We start from the raw sequence: 24,327 nt of genomic DNA, 5'->3' as shown, positions 1-24,327 counted from the left end.
CTCTTTGCCATGCATGAGATATATGCAAGTTCTTAATAAACTGTTTTGCACATTAGAATGTTTACAACAAGAGCATGCTGCACTTTATATTCTCGTGAGCATCCTTAAACAACAACAACAAATGAGAAGGCTCTGTTAGATCGGTTTCTTGTTTCATGAGAATATGCATGGGCTTTAGCATTTTATATGCACATCTTCACTTTAACATTGAAATTGGTGGGAAAGTGACTATTCTCCAACGCAAGGACTTGATTACTTTAACTGATAAAGCACTCTATGTATCTCTTACAATAACTCCCTAACCAGCATAAGGGGCACATTGGCCAATGTGGCACACCTCACCATAGGAGTTCTGTTTTTATGCCAGATTGAAAAGATCCCTCAATGACTTACTACATAAGCACATAGGGGGTCATTCTGACCCCGGCCGGCGGCGGAAGCCGCCGGCCTGGCTGGAACCTCCAGAATACCGCTGTGCGGTCAAAAGACCGCCGCGGGTATTCTGAGTTTCAGCGGGAAACACCCTTCCATGAGGATGCCGGCTCCGAATGGAGCCGGCGGAGTGGAAGGGGTGCGACGGGTGCAGTTGCACCCGTCGCGATTTTCAGTGTCTGCGTGGCAGACACTGAAAATCTTGGTGGGGCCCTGTTAGGGGGCCCCTGCAGTGCCACGACACCCGTTACCGCCAGCCAGGTTCTGGCGGTCAAAACCACCAGAACCAGGCTGGCGGTAAGGGGTTCGGAATCCCCATGGCGGCGCTGCTTGCAGCGCCGCCATGGAGGATTCCCTTGGACAGCGGGAAACCGGCGGTACACCGCCGGTTTCCCGTATCTGACCGCGGCTGTACCGCCGTGGTCAGAATTGCCCATGTAGCACCGCCAGCCTGTTGGCGGTGCTACACCCGGCCTCCACCCTGGCGGTCATAGACTGCCAGGGTCAGAATCAGGCCCATAATCATTTAACATTGGAACTAGTGCAAAAGCAGCTCCTCCATGATGCAAGTATGTGATCACTTTTATAAATAAGGCACTTTACATGTTCCTTGGAACAGCCCACTAACCATCATCAGAGTACACTCGCTAACATGCCACACCTACTAGAGGCATTCACTCTTACGTCTAGTTGTTAACATCTCTTTATGGCTAACTACAGGAGAGATGAAAGGAATTAGGCCCTCATTACAACCCTGGTGGTAAATCCCGCTTTCCGCCATGCAGAAGACCGCCAACATACCATTGCAGCTGAGGAATTCCGCTACAGGTATTACGACTCACAGCTCGGAATCCGCCACAATACAGACACCCACAAAAGTCCGCCATACCAAAGGTCAGTGATAAACTGGCGATACCAAAACCCACACCGTAATGCCAACAGGAATATGCCCACAGTATCACGACCCACAAATCAACGCAGCGGTCTTTCAACCGCGGTAATCCATTGGCGGTACTCACCACTGCGCTCAAAATACATAAACATTTACAAAACACAATCACATTGGACAATTCGAAATACACACCTGATACACATAAACACACCACACCCACACACCCAATCCAATATAAAGCACACATCCACATCACCCACAAACCCTTACAACCAATAATTTGAAAGAAGGCCAGAGAGAGATTAGCTAACACAACACCAGCATTCACAGACACACAACACTATCACTTATACAACATCCACGCACCTCAAACAACACACACCAACACATCCCCTCCCACATCACAACAGACAGCACCTCACACATCACCCACACCACATCATGGCACCTCAAAGAAACCCCAGGTTTTCTGAGGAGGAGCTCAGAGTCATGGTGGAGGAAATCATCCGGGTAGAGCTACAGCTATTCAGATCAAAGGTGCAGCAGACATCCATTTCTAGGAAGATGGAGCTATGGCGGAGAATCGTCGACAGGGTCAACGCAGTGGGACAGCATCCAAGAACACAGGATGACATCAGGAAGAGGTGGAACGACCTACAGGGAAAGGTACGTTCTGTGGTATCCAGATACCAGATTGCTGTACAGAGGACTTGCGGTGGACCCCCACCTCCTCCCCCACAACTAACAACATGGGAGGAGCAAGACTTGGTGATCATGCATCCTGAGGGCCTCTCAGGAGTAGCAGGAGGACTGGACACTGGTAAGTCATAACTTAACTTCTTTATCCCCCCCAGCCCACCTGCATGCCATCACATACTCACACCCTCACCCTCACACCCATCACCCCAACACCCCACAGATACCCCACGACCACAACCCACACATCCCAAAATCAAGCCCTGCATGTAACACCAATTCATGGACACCCATCACCAAAGCATGTCCAGTAGAGAGACTCACTCATGCCCCAAAATCACCAATCACACAAGGGCCATGGCAGTAATGCAAGCACAGGAGTAGAGGTTAACTCACCCATTGCACAAGATGGCACACACAGATAGTAAGATTATGCATTCACACCCCAACAGGACCCATACGAACGTCATCAGACAGGAGGTGCCAGACATATCCAGTGCCCCCACAGAAGAGGCCCACAGTGACAACAGCAGCTCTGCACACCTGGATCAAGATGACCAGCCCGTCCCATCAGGGACCTCGGGACAGACGTTTCCCCTGACACAGTCACAAACCACCACCTAACCTCCACCTCAGGAAACACCGCCACAGCACCCACCCAGCGGGCCTGTCCCTCTGTCCCCAGGACACGTCAATCAGCAGTGTGTCCACCATTACAGGGAACCCAGGCAAACCCACTAGCACAGGACGATCAAGGACCTGGGACAGTGGCAGTGGGTACACAGTTCAGGGGACAGAGGCACAGGATAACAGGGAAGCTGAGAGGACTGGTGTGCGACAGGGAGAGGACAGGCCCAGGGAACCCACTCTCCACGAGGCACTCTCCAACATCATGGGAGCTTACCACCATTCCCAGGAGACCATGGGCACGGTACTGGCCAAGTTTCAGGAGACCCAGCGGCTGCAGGAGGAACACTACCTGGGGATCAGAGAGGACTTGAAGTCCATCAACACCACCTTGGTCACCATTGCAGGGGTGCTGGCAGACCTTGTCAACACCAGGAGGGACACAGTGGCACACCAACGGGCCCCTGACACTAGCCTGGACGATGAACAGCCCTCCACCGGTGCTAGTGGACAGGAGGCACCGCCACAGGAACAACAGGCCACCAGCACCCCACCCTCTGAAGAAGGAGAACCACCCCTCAAACGGTCCCTGAGATCCAGGAACAAGACAGAGAACATTGCCAAGACCCCCGCCAGGAAATAAGACCCCCATGTCACCCTTCTGTCCCACTTTGACATCCTATCCACCTTAAACTGCCATTGCTCCACTTCCTATGCCCCATTGGACAATGCACCTGTAAAACAAATAGACTGGACTCTGCCGTGGAGATTCCTCCACCATCACCCCAGCCCATTTCACACACCCTCCACTTATTTGCACAGAAATAAACACACTTGAATCACAAAACAATCTGGAGTCTGTCTGTGCTTTCACTAATGTGTAATTGCAAAACCTCAGGAATATAGCAATGTCAATGTACTTGTGAACATAGCAGAGGACACAAAGTGGGACCCAGATCTGTGAAATCAAGTCAGGGTCCATGCGCTGAGTGAAAATGACAGACTAATGCTAGCTCCAACAATAGTATGAGATGTGAGAAGCAGTTGCATCTTCTTACCTGTGTCTCACTGGAAGTATTGCATGATGATGTTGTTTCAGTTGTCGACATCTTCTTCTTCTGCCGCCTCTTCTTCACTGTCCACAGGCTCCACAGCTGCCACAAGACCACCATCTGGCCCATCCTCCTGCAGAAAAGGCACCTGGTGTCGCAAAGCCAGGTTGTGCAACATACAGCATGCCACGATTATCTGGGACACCTTCTTCGGTGAGTAGTATAGGGAGCCACCTGTAAGATGGAGGCACTGGAATCTGGCCTTCAGGAGGCTGAAGGTGTGTTCTATAATCCTCCTAGTTCGCCCATGTGCCTCATTGTAGCGTTCCTCTTCCCCTGACCTGGGATTCCTCACTCGGGTCAGTAGCCATGACAGGTTGGGGTAACTAGAGTCACCTGTAAATGTCGAGGGACAACTGTTAGACAGACACTAACCCTTAGGGACAACCCCATACCCAGACACCTATGTCAACTGTATTGGGACCTTGGGCTCACCTATTAGCCACACACGGTGCCTCTGGAGTTGCCCCATCACATAAAGGATGCTGCTATTCCTCAAAATGTGAGCGTCATGCACAGAGCCAGGATACTTGGCATTCACATGGGAGATGTACTGGTCTGCCAAGCACACCATCTGCACATTCAGTGAATGGTAGCTTTTCTGGTTTCTGTACACCTGTTCATTCCTGCGCGGGGTGGGACAAATGCCACATGTGTACCATCAATGGCACCAATGATGTTGGGGATATGTCCCAGGGCATAAAAGTCAACTTTCACTGTGGGCAAATCCTCCACCTGATGGAAAACGATGTAGCTGCGCATGTGGTTCAGCAGCTCAGATAACACTCTGGACAACACGTTAGAGAACATTGGCTGGTACATCCCGGATGCCATGGCCACTGTTGCTTGAAAAGGCCCACTGGCCAGGAAATGGAGTACAGACAGAACCTGCACTAGAGGGGGGATTCCTGTAGGATGATGGATAGTTGAAATCAGTTCTGGCTCCAACTGGGCACACAGTTCCAGGATTGTGGCACGGTCCAGTCTGTAGGTGACAATTACATGTGGCTCTTCCATTGTCGACAGGTCCACCAGTGGTCTGTACACCGGACGATGCTGCCATCTCCTCACCTGCCCCAGCAGACGTGCCCCATGGAAGAGAACAGCGAGCAGTGGGTCATCCAACACTTAGGTATCACAATGTGTTATTTGGTAAAATGTTGGAAATTCGCAATGTGCCTTTATCTGTCCATATTCCAGACCTAAATAGGTGTGACGCAGTTTTTTTCCATGCCATGTGGCCCCCTGAAATGGCGGCTGTCTGACCTGTGAGGTGGGACAAGGGGAATTAGGTAACTGCACTGGCGTTGTACACAGTCGCAGTGGGCGGTCGAAGACCGCGGCGCAATTCAGCATTGGTTACCATCTGGCCCTATGGGTCCCAGGAGCCAATGACGATGTACGCCGGCGGTGACGGTACGCACCGCCACGGAAGTGGCCGCCATTTTCTTACTGTTCCCTCACTTGATACCTGACCTTCAACAGGAGAGGACCTACACTGCAAGTGCTGTTGTGACCTGTGTCTGGAAGCGACGATGGCTACAGTGTCTGGGGAAAGGGCCCCTGTTTTCACTTTGGAGAAGCTGGAGAATCTGGTGGATGGGGTCCTCCCCCAGTACACGCAACTGTACGGTCCTCCAGACAAACAGGTTAGTACACTGTGAGCATGGTGGATGGCACATGAGTGTATGGAGTGTCGCGGATGGAAGGGCGGGAGGGGGACAGGCCAGCATGTCAGGATTATGTGTGTATGTATGTCTGGGCCGGGGTGGGAGATGTTTGACAATGCATGAGATGAAATGTACAGGATAGAAACATACATTTTTACTTCACTTTCCTCTAGGTCAGCGCCCACCAGAAGAAGGGTATTTGGCGTGCCATCGCCAAGGACGTCTAGACCCTGGGGTCTACCATAGATGGAGCACCCACTGCTGTAAAAGATGGGAGGACCTGCGCTGCTGGAGCAAGAAGACGGCGGAGGCCCAGCTGGGGATGGCATGCCAACGTGGAAGGGGTGCCTGTCGCACCATGACCCCCCTGATGTACCGGATCCTGGCGGTGGCCTATCCGGAGTTGGATGGGCGCTTGAGGGCATCACAGCAGCCACAAGGGGGTCAGTACACTCTAATTCCGCTGACTCTGCGTGCTTTATGAGGCCAGGGAAAACTTGGTAGGCTAGGTCCCTTGTTAGGCAGGCTCTGTGGCACCCCAACCCCACTACTGGTAATAGTCATCTACATCTAGTCAGGCTCCTGTGACTTCCAGGTGTGCAGCAATTGGGCTTAGGCCTCATCCCCCATGGGCATGTGAATTTGCTAGGAACTGTTAGTGCATGGCTTAGTGCCTAGGGCTGCTCCCTGTGTGTTGTGTCCGCCAACGGTAGTGGTGTTGCATGCACTGAACATCTGTTTCTTCTGTCTCCCCTCCCCTTTTCGTTTTGTCTCCCTGTTCTTGCATGCATTAGCATCATCTGGCGGAGGAGCAGTGGCACTAGAGCAGGAGGGAGCTGCAACCCACATGGCCCTGGAGGATGAAGCAACGGAGTCTGAAGCCACCAGTGGGACGGAGGGCGAGGGGAGCTCCACGACGGGGACAGAAGCATACACCAGCAACAGAGACTCCTCCTCTGATGGGAGCTCCCTTGCGGTGGCGGGCAGCTCTGTTCCCACCGCATCAACAGGTACAGCCGCCAACCCCTACCAGCACCGCCCTCCCAGCAGCCCCTCAGCGCGTGTCCCGTGCCCGCTCACCCAGGAGGGTGGGCATCTCCTTCGCCCCAGCACCTCAGCCCCTGTCCCAGTCAGCCCTGCTGCCCTCAATGAGGAGGCTATTGACTTCCTGAGATCCCTCACTGTTGGGCAATCTACCATTTTGAATGCCATCCAGGGTGTTGAGAGGCATTTACAATGAACAAATGCATACCTGGAGGGCATTCATTCTGGGCAGGCGGCCCAACAGAGAGCATTTCAGGCTCTGGCCTCAGCACTGATGGCAGCCATTGTCCCTGTGTCCAGCCTCCCCCGTTCAACTTCCTCCACCCCGACCCAATCTCCTCTACCTCAGCCTATCCCAAGCACACCATCAGACCAACATGCACACTCATCAACACACAAGAGTGGACATGGCAAACATAAGCACCACACATCCCACAAGCACTCTCACAAGCACCATCCCCATGCAGACACAGCAACATCCACTGCCTCCACTATGTCCCCCTCCTCCACGTCCTCCTCCTCCCTCCCTGTCTCGTCTCCACGCACACCTGCATGTGCTACATCCTCAGCCACTACCTCCATCATCAGCACGCCCATGCACCTTCACCCAAATTCAGCAATCGTACACCTCCTACAACCACTACCTCTTCCTCCACTCCCAACCCCCCTCCATCTTCCCGTCCCAGTGTATCTAAGAAGCTTTTCCTGGCTAACATTGACCTCTTCCCTACACCTCCCCCCGTCTGTCCCGTAGGGCCAGGCTTTCCAGGTCCCAGTCCAGCACCTCAGCCACCAAATCCCCAGGCACAGTGGTGCCAGCAACTGGGGGTCATCGAGTGTGCCACCCATCAGGGCGACCAGTGTGCCACTTAGCGAGGCCAAGGGCATTCTACCACCTGCCAAGGTGAAGAAGGTGCCCACATCCCGGAGGGAGAAGCCGCAACTACCAGCCACCAAGGGCTCCTCCAAAACAAAAGGGGACAGTGGCAAGACACTGCGGCACCATCAAAGGTGAGGAAGGGACACAAACTGAAGATCAGGTCAGGACAGGGCACGGTGGCTCCGACTGAGGGACTAGAGTCACCCCTTCTGTCAACCACTACACCAACCTGTACGGAGGCGAACACTGCCACCTGCACCACCACCAGCCCCGCCACCTGCACCGCCACCAGCACCGCAACCAGCACCGCTACCTGCACAGCCACCTGCACTGCCACCTGCATGTCTGTAGCCTCAGTAACGGTCCCCAGCATCTTCTCCAGTGGGCCGCCATCCGAGGCTGCAGGAGACGTCCTGCTGTGTCCCTCAACAGGTGCTGACACATGCACCACCTCCAGCACCTCCGCCACAGACACCGCCGCAAGCACCGCCACCAGCCCCATGACGTGCTCCGACAGTGGCACCACTGCTGACATGGCTACCATCCCCAGTGGGCAGCAGTCCGAGGTTGGAGGAGACTTCCTGGACCCTGCCCAACTTCCATGAGGCATGAATCTCATCACTGTTTGCACCTGCAGGTGTAAGGCGAAGCCACAGCAGGGTGGGGTATGTCTCTGCCTCCATGGCGTATCATGCTACCTGTTCCTAGGCATCTCGTGGCACACACACCCAGGTGAGGTAATGGGACCAGCCACACTGCATGTGGAGCACTCTGGGCACCAAGCCCCCTCCAGAGCCAGTGGAGAATCACATCCACTACCTCTGTCCTTGGCAGAATGAAGCACTCTGGGCACAAAGCCCCCTCCAGAACCAGTGGAGAATCACATCCACTACCTCTGTCCTTGGCAGGATGAAGCACTCTGGGCACAAAGCCCCCTCCAGAACCAGTGTAGAATCACATCCACTACCTCTGTCCTTGGCATGATGAAGCACTCTGGGCACAAAGTCCCCTCCAGAACCAGCAGAGAATTACATCCACTACCTCTGTCCTCAGCAGGATGAAGCACTCTGGGTACCAAGCCCCCTCCAGAACCAGTGGAGAATCACATCCACTATCTCTGTCCTGGGCAGGATGAAACACTCTGGGTACAAAGCCCCCTCCAGAACCAGTGGAGACTGTTATCCACTTGAGAGACTGTGGCTTTGCACTCCCCCGGATAAAGCAGTGGGCAAACCACCCACGGGAAAGACTTGAGAGACTGTGGCTTTGCACTCCCAGGATAAAGCAGTGGGCAAACCACCCACTGGAAAGACCTGAGAGACTGTGGCTTTGCACTCCCCAGGATACAGCAGTGGGCTAACCACCCACTTGAAAGACTTGAGAGACTATGGCTTTGCACTCCCCAGGATACAGCAATGGGCATGGAGCACCCTCGTGCAGCAGTGGTGTCGTGCGTTCATCCCGCTGAGGTGCCCCCCTCCCCTTCCCCCTGAGGTGCTTGTTTAATTTCGATCTGATGCCCCAGCAGTGTTCTCTCCATTTCGAGTCAGGTATCTTCGATGGGCTTCGTCCATGCATTTTGGGACCACTGGTCCACGGACATTGATTGGTACACTACCCGGACTTGTGTAGTTGGTGTACATATTTGTATTTACTGATTTTTTAACTTTCACTATCTGATTTTTCATGATTACACTTGTTACAATCATTTCATTTTGTCCTTGCGTTCTTCCAGGGGGCGAGGGCGTGTATATGTAATGTTGCTGCATGTATTTGTGTGTATGGTGTTGTGGGTGAGGATGGGGATGTTGCGTGTTGCGTGTGTGTGTCACTCTCTTTTCCCTCCCCCTCCCCTGTGTTGTAGGTGCAGTACTCACAGTGGTTGTCGAGGGCGTCTGTCCTGCTCCTGATACAGCAGGAGGAATACCAGCATGGGCAGGATGTGTAACTTGGGCTCCATGGTGTCCTGGTTCCTCGTTGGGTGTCAAGAGGTGAGTGGTTTCCCTTCTGTGTAATGTTTCCGCCGTGCTTTTGATAATCACCTTTATCCCTAGATACAGAGGAAGCAACAAGCTTATAGTACTTTAACATGCACCTTTGCGCTCAATAAATAGAAACATTTTAGAAAATATTTCTCTTTTTCGCTGGGATAGAATCATTACTAGGATAAAAGTGAGTTGCACTTTACTTAGAATTTTAATGAAAGTTGTTTTACTCAAGTGATCCTAATTGCTTTGTACAATCTCATAGAACTGATTTATTTAGGGCAAACAATTTGTCTTCCTAAGAAACAGAAAAAGTGTAATTGTGGCCAAAGTGTATGATGAAATTTTTTCAAAATGATCATGTACTTTACAGGTATGTCTGAATAATTCAAAGATAACATCAACTGGAAAAATTAAGACCTGGGTTCATAAAATGGTGATAAGATTTTGCATCATTACACTTGCATCATTACACTGAGAAACAACACATTCTAGTTGTTTGATTGTAAACAGTAAAGATGAACTCATTTGGTTGTGGTCACTTTAAAAAGACAATCAAGATAGATGGACTCTATGGTCTAGTTAAAAGCTATATCTATAGTTAGGGTTCAGCTTCCATAGGAAGATTGTGTTTATTTTTGCTAATAACTTTGTCATCTTTTGACAAATCTTTAAAAACTTTCCAAAAAAAGATCATCCATTTGAGCTCCTGGAAAGTTTTGAGGTGTTCCATCAAATGTGGTCTGACAAATAACAAGGGTCCCAAAACACAATTTCCCCATGAAAATTCCATAGAGAAATTTGAACAGCACTCCAGTCCAAACAATTGAATTTAATAAACGGTGAGGTATTTTATGCACATGGTAATTGCTAGGTGTGTTAAGTGCCACACAGTTTTGAATTTTGAAACAAGGGCATGCACAGTCATAATCAGGGCCTCTGTCGATGTTTAAGTCACATAACTTAAGTGTTTAAGGAACCTGGTACTAGTTGGTACTACATTGTTACAACAAGTATGTAGTGGTTTAGACAGCCATATCTAATGGCTGTGTGGGTTTATGAAGTCAGCCCTCTGGTTTCTATTTTGACAGGGGACAAAATCAAAGATCATACATAATGCATTTACTGGTTAGACACTAAATTATTCCAATACAACTTTGATGTCCTTTATCGTCCTGGAAATAAAAACACCAGAGCAAATTTTTTATCTAGATTTCCAGTTGAGGAGGAGGTAGACGTTGACGGTGAAGGAAATGAAGATGAAGTGGAAAACTGTTTTATAGCAGCTATTGATTTGGAAGAAATGTGCTCTGTGAGCGAAAATGAATTGCGGAAAGAGTTGTCTAAGGATGTGTCTTTGATACAAGTCATGATTTTATAAGGAAAGGGCGGCCAAAGGAGAAGAGAGGATCTATTCAGTTTCAAACATTTGTGAAGGTATCCAATAAATTATCTGTTGAGGATGGCATGCTGATGCAAGGTGAAAGATTTATACCTCCAGAAAGCATTAGGCAAAGAATTATGTCTGGGGCACATGAGGGGCATCTAGGCAGAACTTTTACAAAATGCATAGTGTGTGAAACTTTTTGGTGGCCCACTGTGGACCAGCACATTTAGGAATTTGTTGGTGATTGTGTGATATGTAACAGTTGTGAAAAAGGCCTTCAGACAAGAAATTCACCTCTACAACCCATAGACTTACCTTCCGAACCATGGGAGAAAGTTGGAATTGATCTTATAGACCCATTTAATATGTTACCTTTATCGTCTAAATTTGCGGTGGTTCTGACTATTTTCAAAATGTCAAGAAATTTGGTTCACAGGAGATCCCACATCATAGAATGTGATTGACTTATTAAACAATGTATTCTTACCGGAAGGGTTCCCATTGTTCATTCTATCAGATGGGGGTGCAATTTGTAAGTGATGAATTTGAAAGATTTCTACAAAACAGGGATATCAAACACATCAAAAGCTGTCTCTATCACCCACAAACAAATAGCCTTGTGGAAAGTATGAAACAGGTGTTGGGGAATGTGTGTAATGGGCAATTGCCAGTAAGTGCAATGTCCAGAATGCAGTACAATCTATCTGATGGCTCTATCACATAACTCCTCATTCATCCACAAAGTGTTCACCTTTTGAATTGTTGCAAGGAAGGAAATCATCTTCTAAAATCTGCACAACGTGGATGTCCAAATGGGTAAAATGCAATGTGTTAAAAAATGTTGATGAAGTGGTGAGGGAAAATGTTAAAGAAGTACAAAATAGTCAGACTAAGTATTTTGATCACACAAAAAAGATTGTCCTCATCAATTGGAAGTTGGTGATAAAATTTGTATCAAAATACCTGGCCAAAAAAAGTAAGGAGAATTGAAATGTACAGCGCCAATAATTGTTGATAAAATATGTGGTAATGCAGTCAGGGTAAACACACAGAATTGGTGGACTGTTGACAAGATTGTTAAAGTGAAAGAAAATATTGTGAAACCTTAGTGGGAAACATCTCATAACAGATTAAGATAAATATGAAAACAGTAACTTTGTGGAAAATTCCAACTATGTAAATAAGCTCAACCATGAGTAATCGGCAACGGAATTACCTGTACCATGTTCTAATAGTATAGATATATTCTGTTATTAGTGTATATCCAACTCTATATGTCCTCTCCATTAACATGTTTAATTATTCTTAGAAGGTGCATAGTATTAAACAGTTTTATTTAGATGTGTAGTTTGTTTTAATAGAGAGAAGGGATAATGTATTAGTTTAGATAGCCATATCTTATGGCTGTGTGGGTTTATGACATCAGGGGATTCTGTAGTGAAATTGTGGGAGCTGTTTCTTTGAGGGGAGGCTGTTGCTGGTGAGGAATGAGAAGGACAAGCTGTATCCACTGGGCGGTCTCTGTAACATAATAAACGTAGCTGTTTCAAGTTATATTCGCCTCATGAGCTAAATTACTACAAAATAAAATGAACGCCCAAATATGAGTGTCATAATCATATTTGTTAACAGGAAGCCACAGTTTCTGCTTTGGAACACTATTGGCAAAGGTTGTAATAACATAGGGCCTCATTACAACCATGTCGGTAAATTCCGCTTACCGCCGTGCCGACGGCCGCCAACATACCGTGACCACGGTGCTATTCTGCTACAGGTATTATGACCCACACAGAGACTACCCCCCCAAAACACAGACACACACACAAGTCCACCACACCAAAGGTCAGTGAGAAACTGGAGATAGCAAAACCCATGCCGTAACACCAACAGGAATACACCCACAGTATCACGACCCACAAATCAACTCAGCGGTCTTTCAACCGCGGTAACCCATTAGCGGTACATACCTCCGCGCTCAAAATACACACACACTTAAGAAACTACATCACATTGGACAATTCAAAATACACACACCTGACACACATACACACACCACACCCTCACACTCATACCAAAATAAAGCACACACCCACATTACCCACAACCCTTTCAACGAACAAATTAGAACAAGCAGAGAGAGAAAAGCAAAGAGCACACCTTCACACAGAGGCACAGAACACGATCACCAATACACCATCCACGCACATCCCATAATACCTCACAACACAGCACCCCAACACATCACCTCACACATATCACTCCCACCACATCATGGCACCTCAAAGACACCCCAGGTTTTCTGAGGTGAAGCTAAGGTTCATGGTGGAGGAAATCATCTGGGTAGAGCCACAGCTATTCGGATCACAGGTGCAGCAGATGCCCATTGCAAGGAAGATGGAGCTATGGTGGAGAATCGTTGACAGGGTCAACGCTGTCGGACAGCATCCAAGAACCAGGGATGACATCAGGAAGAGGTGGAACGACCTACGGGCAAGGTGCGTTCCGTGGTATCAAGACACCAGAGAGCAGTACAGAGGACTGGCAGTGGACCCCTACCTCCTCCCTCACAACTAACAACATGGGAGGAGCAAGTCTTGGCGATCATGCATCCTGAGGGCCTTGCAGGAGTAGCAGGAGGATTGGACTCTGGTAAGGCAACTATTTACTATTATATCCCCCACCATACCTGCATGCCATCACAAACAACAACCCCTACCCACTCCGCCATCACCCCACCAGCCCACATATACCCCACCATCACAACCCACCCATCCCAATACCAAGCCCTGCATGCAACAACAATGCATGGACCCCCATCACAGACTTACATGGACACCCATCACCACAGCATGCACACTAGTGACAATCACTTAGCCAAACCAAAAACATCTCACACAACCCAAAGGTGCATTGCTAATACCAAACATAGAGGGAAACATATCCATGCACAAAATGGCACACGCAGATACAATAACACTGCATTTGCATCCCAACAGGACCCCTACCCAACGTCACCGGACAGGAGGTGCCAGCTACATCCAGTCCCCCCACAGAAGAGGCCCACAGTGATGACAGCAGCTCTGTACGCCTGGATCAGGATGACCAGCCTGGCCCATCTGGGACCTCTGGACAGTTGGTTCCCCTACCACAGTCCCAAACCACCACAGAGCCTCCCCCCTTAGGAAACACCAGCACAGCACCCACCCAGTGGGCCCATGCCACTGTCCCCGGGACAAGTCAATCAGCAGTGTGTCCACCACTACAGGGACCCCAGGCAACCCCAAAAACACAGGACAATCAGGGACCTGGGGTCAGTGGCAGTGGGCACACAGTTCAGTGGACAGAGGCACAGGACAACAGGGAAACTGGGAGGACTGCTGCGCGACAGGGGGAGGGCAGGCCCAGGGAACCCACTCTCCACAAGGCACTCTCCAACATCATGGGAGCATACCACCATTCCCAAGAGACTATGGGCACAGTACTGGCCAAGTTTCAGGAGACCCAGCGGCTGCAGGAATGACACTACATGGGGATCAGGAATTACCTCACCAAAATCTACACCATCCTGGTCACCATAGCAGGGGTGCTGGCTGATATGGGCAAGACCATGAGGGAGGCAGTGGTTCAACAAAGGGCCCATGACACTAGCCAAACCGATGAACAGCCTTCCACCTCTGACGGCGCTAGTGGACAGGAGGCCCCGCCACAGGAACAACAGGCCACCAGTACCCCCACCCCCTGCAGAAGGAGAACCACCCCGCAAACGGCCCCTGCGATCCAGGAAGAAGACAGAGAACATTGCCAAGACCCCCGCCAGCAAATAGGACTCTCCTGATTGTCACCCTTCTGTCCCACTCTTTTACCCTGTCCACCCTGAACTGCCATTGCTCCCCTTCCTATGCCCAATTGGACAATGCACCTGTGATACCAAGAGACTGGACTCTAACTGGACATTCCTCCACCATCACCCCAGCCCATTGCACGTACCCCTATACTCATTAGCCCCTAAATAAACAACCTTTAAACAAATACCAGTCTGGAGTCAGCCTGATGATTCAAAAATGTATTACTGCAACATTAGCAAAAAACTTGCAAGATATATGTCCATTTACTCATACCAATGTATGACAGTTGTTGTGCAGCAGGACACATAGCAGAAGGCAGAATGGGGTACACAGATCTGAAAAAAGGAAATCCAAAGGGAACAGTCAGTGGCCATAGACAGAGTTTAAGAGGTTGCCATGTACAATGTCCTAAAGTTAACTGATATGTGAAAAGTAGTTACAGTCCCTTACCTGTGTGTCACTGGAAGTACTGCAGGATGATGTTTTTTCTGTTGTCAACATCTTCTTCCTCTTCCTCCTCTTCCTCACTGTCCACAGGCTCCACTGCTGCCACAAGACCATCACCAGGCTCATCCTCCAGCAGAAATGATACCTGGCGTCTCAATGCCAGGTTGTGCAACATACAGCATGCCACAATGATCTGGCACACCTTCTTGGGTGAATAGTACAGGGAGCCACCTGTCAGATAGAGGGACCGGAATCCGGTCTTCAGTAGGCCGAAAGTCCTCTCAATAATACGCCTAGTTCGCCCATGTGCCTCACAGTAGCGTTCCTCTGCCCTTGTCCTGACATTCCTCACTGGGGTCAGTAGCCATGAGAGGTTGGGGTAACCTGAGTCACCTGCAAATTTCGAGGGATACCTGTTAGACACACACTCACCCTTAGGGGCTATCCCATACCCAGACACCTACACATACTGTAAAGAAAAAAACTCAGTAAGGCACATCAAAGACAGTGTCTACATTTAAAGATAATTTGATATCTTAACGAGATGAAATGGGAAAACCTATTGAAATCTAACTATAATAATTGATATGATTACTCCCTTTCCTGAAAAATGTTCACAAACTAATTCAAAGAATATGACATATACAAAAGTAAAACTAATCCGAGAAAAAATATGTCTATGCAAATAGAAGTTTTAATACAAAGAAAGAAGAAAAACCTATTATACACATACACATATATACATATACACAAAACATATCGAAAAACAATAAAAAGCCATCAGCCGACACGTGTTTCGTCCTGACTGGACTTCTTCAAGGCTGAGAAAATCACAACAAGCAACAATCAATAACAACGAATATACATAAACAATTTTATACAAGAATTAAAATATATATACATCTGACATTTTGTTCTTTAATTTTTCCAAAACACATAAACAAAGAAGTTTTTTTATAGTCAGTTCAATACGCAAAGTCTTATATACACAACATGTTTATAATATGGCACTTGATTTAAATCTAAACAAGAGACTACAAAGGAAAGGAAGAAAACCACCACCACGCAACCTTAATGGCAAAATGTTTTTTTCTCTAAATGTCCGAATAGTATAGTGTAAGGTACTCCCCATGTCTCCAAAAGTGGGTCCATTACAGCCACAGCGATATACAACCCTGCCGCATGCAAACCCAAGTGAAAAGGGAGATTCTTTTTTGTTGGCATAGATCACTTAATATCCAAAATTTCCCTTTTGTCGGCAATAAACTGCTTTCTATCCAAAACAACCCCTCCTTGTGTAATGGTGAGGAAAGAAAATCTCACAAGTATATACCTTTACTCATTTCTATGTCCATATGTTCCTATCCCTTCTATCATCCTCTACAGAAAAGGGAGGAAAATAATAATTATATTACTCTCCTTTTGCTTGTCAAAAATGTTTCTCCAGAATGTAAATGTAGTATATTGCAATGTCTTTACTGACCTGTTTGAAACCACAGTCAGTCACCTCTTTTGTCTTCGAAATCAGTCTAAAAAGGCATCGCAAACCTCATGTGTTGAGGAACCAGCTGCAATACAAATAGTGAAAATATCTCTGGTATTCTCTCTAAGAGAAACTCCATTTCTATATAGTCATCATCCACCCATCTAGCAAACTTTATACCCATGTCTCTACACTGTCCAGTAATGGAGCAAACACTCAGATAATGTTAAATTTTTCCATTACATGACACACACTTCCCACACTTATGCTGTGCACTTACCTATACAGTCCTCCTTTTGTTCTGTTAATTCATCCCAATTCTGTTTTCTGATAGATCTCGGAAAAAACGCCAAGGGCTTGTGTGCCCCGTTTAGAACTTCCGATTTGTTCGAAGCAAGTACAAGCCCCTCGCCGGCATTTTAAACGCTGCGCTCAAACCGAAAAGGAGCCGTTTAACATCGAAAACGGACTTCCGCCTATTCATTAAAGAGACGGCGGCCATTTTGAAATGGCTCGAATTATCTTATCATACACCAGATGCATCGGCCGTGTTATTGACCCCCTGTGAGTCTTCCGGCTTTATTAATAATGAATATAAATTACATACCCACATTTTAAACGCCTCGTTCGTACTCCGAAATAATTACTTAACCCCAAAAACGGACATATGCCTATCCATTAGAACCACGGCGGCCATTTTGGAGTGGTTCATATTCAGTTAGAGCTACCACATAATAAGAGAAGCGGCCATTTAAACCACTCCGTTTAAAATGTGGGTATGTAATTTATATTCATTATTAATAAAGCCGGAACACTCACAGGGGGTCAATAACACGGCCGATGCATCTGGTGTATGATAAGATAATTCGAGCCATTTCAAAATGGCCGCCGTCTCTTTAATAAATAGGCGGAAGTCCGTTTTCGATGTTAATCGGCTCCTTTTCGGTTTGAGCGCGGCGTTTAAAATGCCGGCGAGGGGCTTGTACTTGCTTCGAACAAATCGGAAGTTCTAAACGGGGCACACAAGCCCTTGGCGTTTTTTCCGAGATCTATCAGAAAACAGAATTGGGATGAATTAATAGAACAAAAGGAGGACTGTATAGGTAAGTGCACAGCATAAGTGTGGGAAGTGTGTGTCATGTAATGGAAAAATTTAACATTATCTGAGTGTTTGCTCCATTACTGGACAGTGTAGAGACATGGGTATAAAGTTTGCTAGATGGGTGGATGATGACTATATAGAAATGGAGTTTCTCTTAGAGAGAATACCAGAGATATTTTCACTATTTGTATTGCAGCTGGTTCCTCAACACATGAGGTTTGCGATGCCTTTTTAGACTGATTTCGAAGAAAAAAGAGGTGACTGACTGTGTTTTCAAACAGGTCAGTAAAGACATTGCAATATACTACATTTACATTCTGGAGAAACATTTTTGACAAGCAAAAGGAGAGTAATATAATTATTATTTTCCTCCCTTTTCTGTAGAGGATGATAGAAGGGATAGGAACATATGGACATAGAAATGAGTAAAGGTATATACTTGTGAGATTTTCTTTCCTCACCATTACACAAGGAGGGGTTGTTTTGGATAGAAAGCAGTTTATTGCCGACAAAAGGGAAATTTTGGATATTAAGTGATCTATGCCAACAAAAAAGAATCTCCCTTTTCACTTGGGTTTGCATGCGGCAGGGTTGTATATCGCTGTGGCTGTAAAGGACCCACTTTTGGAGACATGGGGAGTACCTTACACTATACTTTCGGACATTTAGAGAAAAAAACATTTTGCCATTAAGGTTGCGTGGTGGTGGTTTTCTTCCTTTCCTTTGTAGTCTCTTGTTTAGATTTAAATCAAGTGCCATATTATAAACATGTTGTGTATATAAGACTTTGTGTATTGAACTGACTATAAAAAAACTTCTTTGTTTATGTGTTTTGGAAAAATTAAAGAACAAAATGTCAGATGTATATATATTTTAATTCTTGTATAAAATTGTTTATGTATATTCGTTGTTATTGATTGTTGCTTGTTGTGATTTTCTCAGCCTTGAAGAAGTCCAGTCAGGACGAAACACGTGTCGGCTGATGGCTTTTTATTGTTTTTCGATATGTTTTGTGTATATGTATATATGTGTATGTGTATAATAGGTTTTTCTTCTTTCTTTGTATTAAAACTTCTATTTGCATAGACATATTTTTTCTCGGATTAGTTTTACTTTTGTATATGTCATATTCTTTGAATTAGTTTGTGAACATTTTTCAGGAAAGGGAGTAATCATATCAATTATTATAGTTAGATTTCAATAGGTTTTCCCATTTCATCTCGTTAAGATATCAAATTATCTTTTAATGTAGACACTGTCTTTGATGTGCCTCACTGAGTTTTTTTCTTTATTATTAGAACGGGTCCACTTATAGTAGACCTAGTTTCACGCATCAAGGCAACGATGTGTGTCAGTGTATGAGCACTCAGAAGTTCTTTCTTATATATTCAGAATGTGCATTTATTTCAAGTAATGATTTGCCATTTGCTGTTGAACGTACACATACTGTGTTGGGACCTTGGGCTCACCTATTGGCCACACCCAGTGCCTCTGGAGTTGGCCCATCACATAAGGGATGCTGCTATTCCTCAAGATATAGGCGTCATGCACAGAGCCAGGATACTTGGCATTCACATGAGAGATGTACTGGTCCGCCAAACACACCATTTGCACATTCATCGAATGTTAGCTTTTTCTATTTCTGTACACTTGTTTATTTCTGCGGGGGGGCAAATGCCACATAGGTCCCATCAATGGCACCAATGATGTAGGAGAAATGTCCCAGGGCATAGAAGTGGCCAAATCCTCCACCTGGAGGAACACAATGTAGCTGCTTATGTGTTTCAGCAGGGCAGACAACACCCTGCTCAACACGTTTGAGAACATTGGCTGAGACATCCCAGATGCCATGGTCACTGTAGTTTGGAAGGAGCCAGGAAATGGAGCACTGACATGACCTGCACAAGAGGGGGTATACCTGTGGGCTGGCGGATTGCTGACATCAGGTCTGGCTCCAATTGGGCACACAGTTCTAGGATTGTGGCACAATCAAGTCTGTATGTGATTATGATGTGTCTGTCTTCTATTGTCGACAGGTCCACCAGGGGTCTGTACACCGGAAGATGCTGCCATCTCATATGCTGCCTCAGCAGGGGTAGCCTATGGAGAACGGTGAGCAGAAAGTCATTTACCACATAGATAGCACAACTGTGTCTGAACTAATGTTACAGAATCCGTGTGTGAAATCCTGAGTCTGTATATGTGCCAATATGTGCTGTGATGCAGTTAGGTGATAGGCCATGTGCTCCCCTGAAATGGTGGTTGCCTGACTTGTGAGGAAGGACAAGGGGAAATGAGGTAACTGTGCTGGCATTGTGCAGCGTTGCGGTAGGCGGTCGAAGACCGCCGCGCAACTCCGCATTGGTTAACATTGGGCCCTATGGGTCCTAGGAGCCAATGGAGATGTACGCCGGCGGTGACGGTACGCACCGCCGCAGACGTCACCGCCATTTTCTCTCTCTTCACTCACTTGATACCTGACCATCAACAGGAGAGGGCCTACACTGCAAGTGCTGCTGTGACCTGAGTCTGGAAGCGACAATGGCTACAGTGTCTGGGGAAAGGGCCGCTGTCTTCACAGCGGAGGAGTTGGACAAACTGGTGGATGGGGTCCTCCCCAGTACACGCTACTCTACAGTCCTCCAGACAAAAAGGTGAGTACAGTGTGAGCATGATGCGTGGGCAATGCCTGTTTGGAGTGGTGTGGATGTAAGCCACATGTTGGGGGGTTGCCTGAGTGTTGCATGTGAGGTGGTCAGGGCATGGGTGGGAACTGGTGGGCAATGAGAATGACGGTCCGGACAGGTGAGTGATTAAATTTCTTTGCTCTGTTTACCCTCTAGGTCAGCGCCCACCAGAAGACGGGTTTGTGGTGTGCCATCGCCAAGGAGGTGCGGACCGTGGGGGTCTAGCATAGGTGGAGCACCCACTGCCGCAAGAGATGGGAGGACCTGCGCCGCTGGAGCAAGAAGACGGCGGAAGCCCAGCTGGGGCTGGCCTCCCAACGTGGAAGGAGTGCCTGTCGCACCATGACCCCCCTGATGTTACGCATCCTGTCGGTGGCCTATCCGGTCTTGGATGGGCACTTGAGGGCATCACAGCAGCCACAAGGGGGTGAGTACAGTTTCAGAAAGCTGACTCTGCGCGGTTTAGGAACTAGCTGGGTGGGGTTGTGGGCTATGGGTGCCTCTAGGCCAGGGCGATCATGCCAGGAAGCACCCCTACCCCAATGGGACAACTGGGCAGCTACTAGTGTGCAGAGTCCTGTGGGTCCTGTGGGTGTCAGGTGTGCAGGTGCTGGCGTTAGGCATTGTACCCCATGGGTTGGCGACTACCAAGTGAGTAGTTGGGAAAGGCCTAGTGCATGAGGCAGCTCAGTGTGTATTGTGTCCGCAAACTGTAGTGGTGTTGCTGGCATTGACCATGTGTGTCCTCTGTCTTTCCCCCCCTTCTTGTTTTGTCACCCTGTCCTTGTGTGCATTAGCATCATCTGACAGAGGAGCTGAGGCACCGGTGACCAAGGGAGCTGCATCCCACATGGCCCATGAGGGTGAATCCACGGAGGGTGAAGGCACCAGTGGGACGGAGGGCAAGGGGAGCTCCACGACAGGGACAGGAGGGGGATACCAGCGACAGCGACTCCTCCTCTGATGGAAGCTCCCTGGGGGTGGCGGACATCTCTGTGCCCACCCCAACAACAGGTACAGCCGCCACCCCCGTACCAGAACCGCCCTCCCAGCAGCCCCTCAGCGTGTTTCCTGTGCCCGCTCACCCAGGGGGGTGGGCATTCCTTCGCCCCAGGCACCTCAGGCCCTGCCCCAGTAAGCCCTGCTGCCCTCAGTGAGGAGGCTATTGACCTCCTAAGATCCCTCACTGTTGGGCAGTCCACCATTCTGAATGCCATCCAGGGTGTCGAGAGGCATTTGCAGCAAACAAATGCATACCTGGAGGGCATTCATTCTGGTGTGGCGGCCCAACTGGGACCATTTCAGGCTCTGGCCTCAGCACTGATGGCAGCCATTGTCTCTGTGTCCAGCCTCCCCCCTCCTACTACCACTACCCAGACCCAATCCCCTCTACCTCAGTCTATCTCAAGTACACCTTCAGATCAGCATGCACACACAAAAACACACAAAAGTGGCTCAGGAAAACTTCAGCACCACACATCATCACACTGGCACTCACAAAAGCACCATACCCATGCACACATACCAACATCCACTTCCTCCACTTCCTCCACTGTGTCCCCCTCCTCCACGCCCTCCACCTCCCTCCCAGTCTTGTCTACACTCACACCTGCATGCACTACATCATCAGCCACTGCCTCCGTCACCAGCACGCCCATCACGACACACCGCTCACGAGCAATCACCACCCCGACAACCATTCACACGTCCCCTGTGTCCTCTCCCAGTGTGTCTGTGAGCCCTCCTCCCAAAGTACACAAACGCGGGCACACACCCACTCAACAGCCATCCACCTCACAACAGCCTCCAGCCCATGCACCTTCACCCAAACTCAGCAGACGTACACCTCCTACAACCACTACCTCTTCCTCCACTCCCCCTCCATCTTCCTGCCCCAGTGTTGTCTAAAAAACTTTTCCTAGCTAACATTGACCTCTTCCCTACTCCTCCCCCGTCCTTCCCCTAGGGCCAGGATGTCTAGATCCCAGCCCAGCACCTCAGCCACCAAATCAGCGCCTGCTGTGGTCCCTGCAAGTCCTGGTGGATTGAAAGGGGCACCCGTCAGAGCTGCCAGTGTGCCACCTACTGATGTGAAGGACCACCTGATACCACCACCTGCCAAGGTCAAGAAGGGGCCAGCATCCAGCAGGGCAAAGTTGCACCACCCACCAAGCAAGACCTCATCCAAACACAAAGAGGACAGTGCCAAGGCCCCAGCAGCGACTGCCAAGGTGGGGAAGATACAAAACACAAAGGGCAAGTCACCTCAGGGCACGATGCCTCCTGGTGAGGGGATGGTGACCACCATTTCGTCAGAGATGCCAGTGACCTGTACCACAGTCACCACCGCCGCAACGACCGCCACCTGCACCGCCACCTGCACCGCCACTGCCACAACGTCAGTCTGCAGCATCCTCCGTAAGGATCAGGCATCCGTGTCTCCCTCCACCACTACAGACACCTGCACCATGGGCAGCACCGGCAGCATCTCTGCCGCAGCCAGCGCCGCAGCCACCACCATCTGCACCACCATCTGCACTGCTGCATGCACAGCCGGTGCCACTATCTCCGAAGTCAGCAGCATCCCCAGTGGGCAGCCATCCGAGGCTGCAGGTGATGTCCTGGACCATGGACACGCCACTTGAGGCACCACCACCGACACTGGCACTACCAGCAGTTTGCAGCATAACTCGCCACAGGATGGAGTATGCCTCTGCCTCCATGGAGTAACATGCTACCTGTTCCATGTACATCTCGTGGCTCAGACACCCAGGTGGGAGGATGTTAACTGCCACAACCCAGGTGCAGCATCACTGGGCAAAAAGCCCCCTCCAGAACCAGTGGAGATATGCATCCACTCCCACTATCCTTGGCAGGATGAAGCACTCTGGGCACAAAGCCCTCTCCAGAACCAGTGGAAAAAGGCATCCACTCCCCTATCCTTGGCAGGATGAAGCACTCTGGGCACAAAGCCCCCTCCAGAACCAGTGGAGATATCCATCCACTCCCCCTATCTTTGGCAGGATGAAGCACTCTGGGCACAAAGCCCCCTCCAGAACCAGTGGAGAAAGGCATCCAGTCCCCCTATCCTTGGCACAAAGCCCCCTCCAGAACCAGTGGAGAGAGGCATCACTAGAGAGACTGTGGCTTTGCACTCCTCAGGACCAAGCAGTAGGTAAACCACCCACTTGAGAGACTGTGGCTTTGCACTCCCCAGGACCAAGCAGTGGGCAAACCACCCACTTGAGAGACTTGAGAGACTGTGGCTTTGCACTCCACAGGACCAAGCAGTGGGCAAACCACCCATTTGAGAGACTGTGGCTGTGCACTCCCCAGGACCAAGCAGTGGGCAAACCACCCACTTGAGAGACTATGGCTTTGCACTACCCAGGACCAAGCAGTGGGCATGGAGCCCCCTCCAGGGAAAGTGGCGTTGCACCATTTTCTGGCTGAGGTGTCCCCTCCCCTTCTCCCTGAGGTGCCTGTGTTTTTTCGACCTGATGCCCCTGCAGTGTTCTCTCCGTTTTGAGGCAGGTGCCATGTGTGGGCTTGGCCCATGCTTATTGGGACCATTGGTCCATGGACATTTACAAGGGACATGGTACGGTCTTGTGTATATAATGTAATATTTTGTATATACTGTTTATTTACAATTCTACTGCTAATGTTCCAATATAACACTGGTTAGACTAATTTCTTTTTGTCCTTGCATTCTTCCAGGGGGTAACGGGATGTATCACTAATGTTGTTGGATGTGTTAGTGTGTATGTTGTTGTGGGCAGGGAGTGGAGGTGTTGCGTGCCGCATGTGTGTGTCACTCTCTTTTCCCTACCCCCCCCACCCGTGTGTGCTAGGTACAGTACTCACTGTCGTCATCACCACCACCTTCTTTCTACTTCCTGGTGTATGAGAAGATACACAAACATGGGGAGGATCTGCAATTCGGGTTCCATGGCGTCCTGGTTCTTTGTGGAGTATCAAAAGGTGAGTGGTTCCCCTTCAATGTACTGTTTCTGCCACGTTTTTATGTCATTGGTA

The sequence above is a fragment of the Pleurodeles waltl genome, chromosome 12, assembly GCF_031143425.1.
Source record: "Pleurodeles waltl isolate 20211129_DDA chromosome 12, aPleWal1.hap1.20221129, whole genome shotgun sequence".
Taxonomy (NCBI): Eukaryota; Metazoa; Chordata; class Amphibia; order Caudata; family Salamandridae; genus Pleurodeles; species Pleurodeles waltl.
This window is presented reverse-complemented; position numbering follows the sequence as displayed.